At 41.6% G+C, this 12,500-nt stretch overlaps 1 pseudogene; it reads left to right on the top strand.

Moving 5' to 3' along the window:
• The window catches only part of LOC145392147 (zwei Ig domain protein zig-8-like), a 55,275-nt pseudogene that overhangs the window by 33,867 nt on the left and 8,908 nt on the right, over positions 1–12,500 (top strand).

Genomic DNA, 12,500 nt, shown 5'->3' with positions numbered 1-12,500 from the left:
CTTCACTCCCTCTTTCTCTCACTCCAATTTCTTATCCCTCCCCCTCTCTATCTGCCCCCCCTTCCTCCTATGGATCATAAGACCTTTTGAGGTACTACTTGTCCTTGTACCACTCTCTCTCTCTCTCTCTCTCTCTCTCTCTCTCTCTCTCTCTCCACTACCATCCCCTCAGGCATCACATCCAGAGAGCCTTATGAGTTGGCCAGGTACAGCTCTCTCCTGCGTCTGGGGGCTCCGGTTTTTGTTTCGTGGTTCCTCTCACTTGTTCCACACCTGCTCCACACCTGCTTACACCTACATACTTCCACATCTGCCCATAGCTTTCTAAACCTGCCACACACATGCTTCCGAATCTACACACTTCCACACCTGTTAGTGCCGACATAATTACACGTCTAAGCTTTCCCACACTTCTGCACACCTTCCAACACCCGTCTACAGTATACCTGCTACACACTTACGTACATACATAAATACATACATAAACACTTACACTCTCCCACACCTACACAGTCCGACATATGTCCACCCCTGTCTCCCACTTGCATAATAACACACGTACACATTTCCATATCTACACACTCTCTTATCTGCTGACACAAACATGCTTACAAACACTTTCACGCATACAGACCTACACTCTCCCACATCTACACACACCCACACCTGCCCACACTTGCTGCATAGTTAACGACACAGTTTCAACAATATAGATTAAACCATCTAGCGTTAGTCTGAGAAAAGTATCCATGTAAAAAGATCACAATGAAAGATAAGAATAGGAGGTCTGGGAACACGTCTTGTTCTGTTTAATCTTGCTACGGCTATGGAAAAAATACTCTTGAAACAAAGTGGTCAATTTAGGCTACGCTGAAACCTTTAAATTCTAAAAGTCTATTATAAATTGAATCTAAATAGCCTGGATGTAGCGAGAGAAGTCTAAAACAAGTCTTAAAAAAAAAAAAAAGGTCACAGGATGTATTGCGTTAAACACTCCTCACTTCCCCGCACTCGTACGAAATTACACACCTACCACACCTGTACAGTGACACACACACACACACACACACACACACACACACACACACACACACACACACACACACACACACACACACACACACACACACACACACACACAACTTCAGTAAATTTTTTCATATACTATTATTTTCCATATTCTTTACTTCCCTCCCATTCTCACACACGTACCCCGTGATTCTCTCTCTCTCTCTCTCTCTCTCTCTCTCACACACACACACACACACACACACACACACACACACCTATCCCATCAGCCAAAATGTCTACACGTACTCTCACTATTCCATATTCCCACCTTTACCCTCAGTCCCATCTCTCCCCCCCCTCCTCCACAATACACACACACACACACACACACACACACACACACACACACACACACACACACACACACACACACACACACACATCCCCAGGCTCAATACTCCCACACCGGCTGGCCTCTCAACGCTTCGCCTTTGTACTTCGAACTTTAAGCCGTCGAGGCAGACTTTCTTCATATTTTTTACTCACCCTCTTGTAATTTCGTCAGGCCAGGATGAGACCAGGATCATGCGAGTATCTATCTGCCTTCCTGTCTATCTATCTGTCTGTCAATCTTTCTATTTATACCCTAATGTAAAGCTTGTGGCTCCGTCAGTAGCGATAGTCAAGCGGGAGAACATTAAAGAGAAACAACAATAATAATAATAATAATAATAATAATAAATAATAATAATAATAATAATAATAATAATAAATAATAATAATAATAAATGTTACTCTACACTCCTTCAGCACCTTATTATGTCAGACGATTTTCTTTATTTTAAGAGTAACATCGTCTGAATGTGAACCCGGCGAGCTGCAGGATGGAGTTATCTCCTGCAGTGCCACCACGAGAAGGCGTCCCTCACTAGTACCATGTCAAGAAGCAGCAAGAATAATCAATATATACGTAATCGGATTCAAAGGGTTCATGATACAGTATATACAGTTCAGTTCGTATATTCCAAAGCTCATCGTCCTGCGTTTTGAGAGAGAGAGAGAGAGAGAGAGAGAGAGAGAGAGAGAGAGAGAGACCGTAGTCCAGGATCATTTTATTCTGTTGTCTTCTCTGGAAATTGGCAAAATTGTGAAAAACTTACTTGAACTTAAAATATTTACATTCAGCTGGGCGGCAGTGGAAGCACCGTTACCTAGTCAATATTTCTCCTTTCCAAGTTAAGGCACGTATACTAAAAAAAAAAAAAGAAAAAAAAAGTCGACACACCACCCCAACAGTTGTAAAAATTGACACACCGAACGATTATTTCTGGCAAAATATTTGTATCTGTGTGTTCCCCGAGTTTTCCCTCTCATTGCTCTTCAAACACCCTCAAAGTGTTCATTAAATCATCGTATATAACATGAACTCATAGACAGTATTATATATTTACCAGTCTGGAATTTTAACACATTGGAATCAGCAGTGGTTGTTTTAGGATTGCATTGAACCTAGGATGAAGATTATTTGGTGCATTACTTTTGTGTGTGTTTTTACTCACTCCTATATAATTTTTCAAGTACAAACAGTTATAGTGATATTTAACACTTATCTTTCATTTACGTTTTTTTTAGCATTCAATTAGATTCATTTCTATCCATTCATTTATTCATTTATTTTGAGTTATAAACATGTATGTTTATGCTCATACAGTTTACCCTTCGTAAATGAATGGCAGGAACGGAGATGAAATGAAAAATTTTACCTACATCACAAGGATTTTTTTTCTTTACACACACACACACACACACACACACACACACTATCAACCTTATAATTCAGTAACTTAATAATATGTGGGTAAATCTTCAAAATTAAGAAGGCATTAATCACACAGAGAAGAGAAAAAGAACTTCACTTTTCCTCATAAAATTGAGAGCCCATTCATAACTCTTAATAATGTTCCAAACTTTCTTCATGACTCACACTTATGCTATTCAAGGCCATTTAAAAACTTCATTAATATACATTTGGAGAATTATGTATACCCTATGACTATTATTTTTCTTTTTCGTCTGCTGAATTAAGTTTTCTGAATTGTCTATGTTTTTGTGTCTGATTTTCTGTCTGTCTGTCTCTCTGTCTCTGTCTGTCTGTCTGTCTGTCTGTCTCTCTCTCTCTCTCTCTCTCTCCACCTGACGATTCTTTTCACCTGCAACTCGTAGGAGCCACAACGTTAATGGGATTCCGTTCATTATACGATACAGGAGTCTAAAAAGTTGGTTCTGAGAATATTAATTACTGAATGCAGAGAAATTTTTACGTGTCCTGACCTAATGCCTACCGGGAACTGACAGCGGGAAAGGTAGTCGCAGGTAGATTGGCGGTGTGGTAGGGAGGTTGGTGGCGGTGGGTGTGGTAGGTAGGGTGGTGGTGGTGGTGGGTGTGGGTGATGCGGTGATGAGGGTAGGTTGTTGGTTGTAATGGGAAATGAGACTGATCGTTGTGGTAGTGGTAGTCGCTGGTACAATGGTGGTTGATGTGGCAGGTGGTGGTGATGCTGGTTGTTAGCTAAAGGTGGTGGTAGGTGTGGCAGATGGTAGTTGTGGTGGGTGGTAATTGTGATAGGTTGTGGTGGCTGTGGTAAAGTGGTGGATGGTAGCTGTGGTGGTAGAGGTAGATGATGGGTGTGGTAGGTGGTTGTGGTGTTAGATGGTGTATGTGGTGAGTGTGGTAATTGTTTTGGGAGGTAGTCGTGATGTGTGTGGTAGCTGTGGTAGTGGTGGTTGAGGGAGTCTGCGGCAAAGGTGAGTGGTGGCTGTGATGGATGATGGTGATAGAGACGAATGTGGTGGTTGTGGTGGACTGTGGTAAATTAAGGGGGAACTGATAGGAGATGCCTAATGACACGAATACAGTAAAAATGAAAAAAAAAAAATGTAAAATGAATGAGAGAAAAAAGAAGAAAAAGAGGACTGTGTGTGTGTGTGTGTGTGTGTGTGTGTGTGTGAGAGAGAGAGAGAGAGAGAGAGAGAGAGAGAGAGAGAGAGAGAGAGAGAGAGTATGGAAAGGACTGCGGGAGGGAGAAAGAGGGAAGGCAGGGGAAAAATGAGAAGTAGGTAAGGAGGGGGCCTGTTTCCCTTCAAAAGTTCGTTCATGTAATGTATAATTAGATTTTAGGATTTATTATGCAGGACCCACACCACCACCATAGCCACAGTCTCTCTCTCTCTCTCTCTCTCTCTCTCTCTCTCTCTCTCTCTCTCTCTCCTTACTTCTTCGACTCTTTCATTTATGCGTTTACCTGCCAACCTGTCCTTTTAGATATTGCTTTTCCGTCACTCTGTCAATATTCCAAACCTTTTTCTCCCTGTCAGGCTCCTTCCTCAACACCCCTGCCATCATCCTGTCAGATTTTCTCTCTCTCAGCGTCTGTCGATTGCAAGGGCTGCTTTTTGACATGTTTCTCTCGTGTCGCTTGTGGTTCGAAATAAAAATGTAAATGATTGTTAGTTGTTTCGTTCTTTCTTTCTACCTCTCTATTCATCTACCTATCTCGTTAGACAACAGACCAAAAGAGTACGCAGCGAAAGGAAAGAAAACGATGTGGGTCAAAACAAGTGCGGGCAAAACACATGCGGCCCAGAGACAATCAAGAAAACAGAGGGAAAAAAAGAAAAGGAATATAAGAAATTAGAACAGACGACACAAACTAAAGGCAAGGGGACACAGCGAATGAGAACGCAAAAAGCAAAACACATACGGTAAACAGACGATGAAGAAAATGAATAAAGGAAGAAGATAATCGCGGATATATTAAGATGCCAGAAAAGGTCCGACGAAAAAGGAACACAACTAAACCAATGAGAAAGCAATACACAGGCGGTGAGCACACAGAAGATACGGAACAGAAGCATAAAAAGAAAAAGAATATTACGAACTTAGGCGAGACAAGAGGAAGACAAGGAAGTGTAAATAACGGAAGGGAGGGGCAAAACACATACATACTAACAAACTCACTAAGAGCAGCCAAAAAACTAAAACAATAGAACAAAAAAACAACGGGGAAATGAAGAAGATAGAACAGGAAAGACAAAAAGGAATGCAAGGAAATGTAACAGACCGAAGGCGAGGGAAGTGGATGCATAACACAAGTGCCTGAAAGAGATGAAAGCCGGGCCTCATCTTGTCGTGTGTGTAAAGTTAGCGCTCAGTCCTCAGTCAGTGGGGAAATATCTTGAGCTAAAAGGAGAGAGAGAGAGAGAGAGAGAGAGGGAGATTATGGTGAGTAAGATGACGGTGTGTGCGCGTGTGTGTTGTGCTTGAATGTGAGAGGAAGAGGAAAGGTTGACGTGAGAGAGAGAGAGTTATTGGTGGGGTGAGGGAAGTGGTGACGTGGTGGGTGAGATGATGGTACGTAGAGGGAGGAGAGTGAGGGGAGGTAGTTCTACTGGATGTGAGATGGAAGATGGTGGTTGGGTTATGTAATGGAGATCGATAGATAGATGAGAGAGAGAGAGGATGATGGCTGTTGTGGATGTGAGATGGAAAGTGGTGTGTGGCTTATGTACTGAGACGAAGAGGCAGGGAAAGAGGGAGAGAGAGCTGTGGTATAAGTTGGAGGGGGACAGGGTAATGTGCTGGTTAAGGCTGTGGTGGTGTTTTGCAGGGGAGAGAGAGAGAGAGAGAGAGAGAGAGAGAGAGAGAGAGAGAGAGAGAGAGAGAGAGAGAGAGAGAGAGAGAGAAAAAATATCAACACACCGGTCGGAGATATAGGAAGAACTACCAAAATGCCCTGTATGCCCATATGAATACGACCACCATTCTTGTACTAATCAAAAGAAATAAAAATAATAAATTATACTGAATCGATTGCAGTCAGTAGATTCTTCACTCCATTTAGACACCGTGACAAAACCTAACTGAATTTTTAGATCCAGAAAATTCTATAGGAGCAGCACAGTCGGTCATTCACGGGTAGGGATTGTCACACATAAGGCATTTATTCTAGTGAAGCCTCATATGGTGGTTCATTTTAGATCCCCAAGGATTCTCATTCGCAAAATGCTTCGCTCTGGCAAAGCCCCATACAGTAAGGTGCTTCGTTGGAGAGTCATAAGGCCTTACTTCAACCAATTCCCATGTGCTCCTGTATCACTCTAATCCTTCTTTACTTGTTGCAAGAATAATGAACAGTAGTCATATGGGTTGGTATCTCATCTCATTGCTTAGAAACTCCGGGAGTGCAGAGGAAATATGGGTTTGATCAGTCATTGCTTTACGGTTTCGAGGTTTCGAACCTGCGAAGCTAGACCTCAGCCCATTGGATTGCTGTCGATTAATCAGAGAGAATAATGTGTAACTGTAACAGTGAGCATCCTCTGAGCGTTTTTAATAATTCTTTTCTAACATTTTGTCATCCGCTGTTTTTCATTTGTTTTAGGCTCTATTCTCACAGAAATGAGACACCCACTCCTTGAAAAGATATAACTCACAAACGTCCTGCCATTGCGTTTCTTCCCCCTCCATTTTTCTTCTCTCCCTTTTTCTGCCTAAGCTAGTGAAAATAAGTCTCTTCTTTTCTCTCTAAAAAATAAGAGTAATGAAAACAGTATAACACATAAGCGCCATTCCTCTACGATTTTCTCCCTTCCAGTCCTCTCTCTCCCTCTCTCTCTCTTTTTTTTTTTTTTTTTAACTAGCCCAGGGTAATTAGTTTTTAATCCTCACTCAAAAAAGTAAATAATGAAAATTATGTCTTACATAATTCCTCCACTTTTTTCTTCCTGTTTTCTCCATTCCCTCATTTATTCTTAAGCCCACAAAAATTAGCCTTTCATTCTGGCCCCCCCCCCCCAAAAAAAAAGGCAAATTACATTCCACTGCGCATTTTTTCTATTTTCATTTTTAAGTCCACCCAAATATGTCACATTCCGCCTACAAAGGATAAGTAAATGATAAGAATAATAACAATGCATTATTTTCATCTTCATCCTCCTCCTCCTCCTCCTTCTCCTCTTCATTCTCCTCTTCCTCGATTTCCTTGGCATTTTCTTCTTCCTCCTTCTCCTCTATTTCACTTCTTTCAAACTTTCCTTGGTGATCTCTTTTTCCCTTCCCGCCCCTCATCACCTCTCATCATCACCATCATTATCCCTCATCTCCTCCCTCTTGAATCTTATCCTCGCCCTCATCTTCTCCCCATTTGTCCCCTCCTCTTTGATCCCTCTTCCCCCCATCGTCATCCTCCCATCATCATCATCATCATCATCATCGTTCATCATCATCACGTCTTCCTTCACTTTAAGTCACTCACTCACTGTCACCTTACTCTCTTTCTCCCCTCTCCCCCTCACCCCGCCCGCCTCTGCACCTTGCACTCTCTCTCTCTCTCTCTCTCTCTCTCTTTGTATGTATGTATCTATGTATAGATGTCCGTATCTTTCTGTCTATCTGTGCCTGTTTGTCTTTCTATCTATCGATCATCTCTATCTTCTATCTGCACTTTTGTCTATCTATCTATCTATTAGGCAATGTAATCTGGCTGGGTGCACTCGTGTCTCTCTAGGAAGGGCAGTTTCTGGGGGATGAGTGTCTGAAGGGGATTCACGAAGGATCCTACTTGGCTGTATGGCTGAAGTGGGTGTGTGTTTATATGTCTGTGAAACGTAGTCCTGGGTGGTGGAGGAGGAATGTTTTGAGCCATTCTGTGTAGTAAAGAGAACTTGTCTATTTTCTATTTTATTTATTCATTTTTTATTTTTGTTTGGAGTCATGGAGCATAGGAATTTGATTACATGATTTCCTTTATAACAGCCTTTACTGATCTCCCATAAGACCCGTCATAATGTTACAAAAGCACTTCCGTCAGCTAAGAACTTTAGTATGTATTCAGCATGAACTGTGGGAATTGGTGCTGAATGGGTGACATATGAAGGTGTGTGGCACGTGGGAGAATAAGACCATACCCCAAGTCGGGCATAAACATAATAAAAAAAAATGCGAGAATGGAATGAACACTATGAAGAAGCGATAAATTGCGTTCTCTCTCTCTCTCTCTCTCTCTCTCTCTCTCTCTCTCTCTCTCTCTCATGTAACCCTTCATTGCGAATACTTTTGCATCTTGGTTCCCGTGATATTTATTTGTGGTCTTCGTACACCTTGCTAATATCTTACCTTTTTTTTTTTTTTTTTTTTTTCCTGCACAGGTGACGTGGCTCCGGAAGCGGGACCTACACATTCTGACGGCAGGCCACCACACCTACTCTGCGGACCAGAGATTTCAGGTGAGCTCTCTAAATGCAGTTCACACCAAAATCAGTAAGTAGGTAAGTAAATATGTAAGTAAATAAGTAAATGAATAAAAAAACACATACATACTTAGATATATATATACATAAATACATACAGAAACTCATCAATCAACAAAGTAGTAGAAATATAAGTCACACAGGGCATAAACTAGCACAGATTAAAGGATCTGTCTCGCCAGGAAATTAGAAGGTACTCAGACTGATAGAAATAAAAACTGTTTCGTCATTAGGTTTCAAAGGAAAGTGTTAAAAAAAGTTGCATCTCCGCAAAATTACAAGGAAGAAGTACGAAACTGAAAACTTGATATTAATGACGAATCCTTTTCTACATAAGGGAATAAAAAGTAATGCCTTTCCATAAACTTATACAGAAATGTCTCACCACAAGGCAATAGGAAAAATGTCACACAAACTTGCATCATCACATATTCGTAACAAAATATGCCACTACAAATTAATCACTGTCATCATCATCATCATCACCATTCTTAGGAAAAGCATAAAAATCCTTCACAACAACGGTAGCAAAAACAAAAACTAGTAAATCCTTCACCACAAAGTACTGAAAAAAGAAAGTGTATCAGATCAAAGTTGTGCTGATTTTTCGATAAATCATGAATTTCATATATTCAATATCTGTTCCACAAGTTTATATTATTTTTTCCCGAAACTTTGCATTACTCCAGTGCCTTTGAAAATTTTCATCTTTTTTAATGAAAAAATTTGAGAAGTTTCCAGGAGGGTTTATAAAAGTTTGAAACTTTCACCGAGAAAACGATAACATAAAATTTACAAACTTCTACTACTACTGTTACTACTCCTAGGCCAACTACTGCTACTACTACTACTACTACTACTATTATTATTAATATTATTATTATTATTATTATTATTATTATTATTATCATTATTATTATTCCTTTACCACAACTGTTCTTTCCTACGTCAAATACAATCGCCTATAGGTAGCAAAAGTAAAATAAATCAACCAACCACCACCAACAACAAAGATGAAATTAAACCCAGGTCGCGATATTTTTCCATCCTTGGCCCACTTGTGCTGCAAATTTGATAATGGTGGAATTTTAAGCTGATTTTGTCCTCGATAAATCCGGGAAACCTGAGTGTATGTTTGTGCGCCATTTTGCTTGTGTGTTTGTGCGTGTAAACAAGGATATAATATTTTCTGTGTGTGTGGAGGAGGGAGGACTGTGTGAGTGTGGGTGTGGAGGAGGAGGGAGTGTGTGTGTGTGTGTGTGTGTGTGTGTGTGTGTGTGTGTGTGTGTGTGTGTGTGTGTGTGTGTGTGTGTGTGTCTTGCGAGAGAGAGGAAGAAGTGGAGGTGCGTGTTGCGATGAGGTGAAGGTGAGGTTTGTTGAGAGAGAGAGAGAGAGAGAGAGAGAGAGAGAGAGAGAGAGAGAGAGAGAGAGAGAGAGATTATCCAATTTAGTTCAAGAGGTGCGCCCCAGAAAGTGCCATCGAAATAAAAACTTACCAATATCGATTTATGTCATTCAGTAATGCTATTAAATTTTTTAGAAAACTACCGACCTCTTAAACGTTTCCTTAACTCTGGAAAAGTGGAAGGGAACTGCAGAGAGTGTATAAGTGGCCAAAGTTGTTGTAGAAAATATAAAGGAGCAGTAATTTCGTTTCTTTAATTTTCTCCTTACAGAAAATTTTGAGGACAATTTGCCTCTATTTCTTGTATCATTACCTCAATATCTGTTCTTGCAGTCTAACTTCCCCATTCCCTCACACGCATGCAAGCTCATATGCACGCACGCACCCACAGACGCACACACAAGCACGTTCACATACATACAATCAATCAAGCAAGCAAGCAAGCAGTAAAAATCACATACAGATCAAGAACGCAGAAAAAACAAAAGCACGAAAACACACTAACACACGCATACTAAAACACAGAAAATCACGCAAACTACCTCTCTCTCTCTCTCTCTGTATCTGCATCTCTTCCTTTTCCAACCACTCGTTTATTTTATTTCCTCGTGTTACAAAACCATTTCTACTTTAACGTTCACACCCACTTTACCTCTCACCTTTCCTCCTACAGATCCTGCCGTGTTCCCAGTATCATGCAATGCTTCGTAACACCTCTTTCTCGGCGACTTATTACGTATCACACTTTTTTTTTATTTTTTTACCGTTGGCATAGTTTGGATCAGTTACCTACTAGAAATAATTAAGGTTGAAGTGCTTAAGATATATCGCTGAGAAAAAGTGTAAGGAATTTCTCCCTAGACAGCTAGAATGTGCCTTACTGTCTCTTTGTCCTCTCACTGTTGTTATTTTCACCTGGTCACTTTGCAACTCAAGGCAATTGTACTCCTAAAGTCATTCATGTTGTATATACTCACATTGCTACTATTTTTACTCTCATATTTACTCCTACATTTTCTTCCAGTTTCACGGACTGTTTCTTTGCCCTCATACCCTTTTACCATAGACTTACATTCACTTCAGCACTTCTTATCACTTCAGTTTAGTTTTAGCCTACCTCATATCCTTCTACTTATATAACGTTCACTCCAGCACTTTCTGTCACTTTCACGTACTGTTTGATTACCCTCATACCCTCCTAACTTACACTTAAGCTCACTTCAGCACTTTCCACCACCACAGCATACTATTTGTCTTTCTCCACACTATCCTAACTTAACCTAACTTGCTTTAAGCTAACATACCTTCGCCTGCCTCTCCTACAGGTGGTGCACGCAGAAGGCAGCTCGGAATGGACGCTGGTGGTGCGGTATGCCCAGCTGAGGGACGCGGGGGTGTACGAGTGCCAGGTTAACACTCAACACAAGCTGTCTCGCCCTGTCACCCTCAAGGTCTACGGTCAGTGCCTCACCTTGGTTGTCTTTGGTCAGGTTAATTAGAGTAGGTCAGGCTGGGTATGGTTAGGTTAAAGTCAGTCTTAATCAGGGTTAGGATAGGACTGTGTTAGGTTGTGTCAGGTTAGGTTAGATAGGTTAGGTATGGCTAGGTGAGGTTGTCAAATTGAGTTAGGATAAAGTTAGGTAAGGGTAGGTTAGGTTAGGTCATGTCAGTTTAGCACAAGGTGCCTCGCTCCCTGGCTCTCTACTGTTGGTCTGCAGTCATGCCTCACCTCAGATACCTGTATGTTTGATTAGGTCAGGTAAGGTCGAAACTTGACAAATGCTCTCCTGCTCTACTTGTATTACTGTAAATAAGTATAATCAGCGACTATCCCAGTTATGTTTGATCACGTTAGGTCGTCGGATCAAGCCAGTTAAGGTCAGCTCAGGTAAGGTTAACACTTAATACATTCAACCTCCCCCCCACGCCAGTCTCAACATCTGTGGTCAATGCCTCACCTGGATTCTGTTTAATTAGGTCAGGCCAGGTCACGTTCATACCTGGTAAAATTATCCCACCCGTCATTCAAGATTGTCAATGGTCCACCTCAGTAATGCCTGGTCTCCCACGTATCTGTATCAAGACTAAAGTGCTTCTGTCTGTGTGTGGGAACCTGTCGAGTCAAGTGATTTCGATCCTACTTGAACTGACCCCATCTTGCTAGTCAGCCTCGAAATTCTGTGATCTCATTAGGCTTCGAGGCGATGAAAAAAAAAAACTGACCGCAATTCCTGAAGTGATCCTCTGTAAGAATGAAAATCTTATAAAATCTATGAATAAGAGACGTGGATTTGACCCTGATCGACCTGACCCCATCCTGCCACGGTCGGACTCAATCCTCGGTGCGTGCCTTTGCCTCCCCAGGTGGTGTTGCTCCCGTCTGATCGTTCTCACCAGGAGGAGAATATGAGGAGGGGAAAAAGGGAGGAAAAAGAAAAAGGAGAAAGCACGTGATGATTCCAGATTCCAGATCGGCAGATGAGAGGAAAGCTTTGATCCGAAATGCGGGGGAGGGGAAGGGGAAGTGGGAGGGGGAGGGGTGGGGGGAGTGGGAGGGAGGGGAGGATGGTGGTGGAGGAAGAGGGGGGGGGGAAGTGGACGTGGAGAGGCAAGGGGTAAGCGAACTCAAATTCCAAGCTAAAAGAGAGAATTCCTGTCGGTCTAATTCCTGTCATTTTCTGTTTTCTGCTCTCGGTTCCATTTATTTATCTCTTTATTTACTTATTGAAAGGGAAAGGCACCTTTAACCCTCCCAGGCGCCTATGACTCATCTAAA

The sequence above is a fragment of the Coenobita brevimanus genome, chromosome 21 (genome assembly GCF_032717465.1).
Source record: "Coenobita brevimanus isolate Jiangsu-jjx chromosome 21, ASM3271746v2, whole genome shotgun sequence".
NCBI classification, from domain to species: Eukaryota; Metazoa; Arthropoda; class Malacostraca; order Decapoda; family Coenobitidae; genus Coenobita; species Coenobita brevimanus.
Note: the sequence above shows the minus strand (reverse complement) of the source record. Positions and strands in the feature narration are given on the sequence as shown.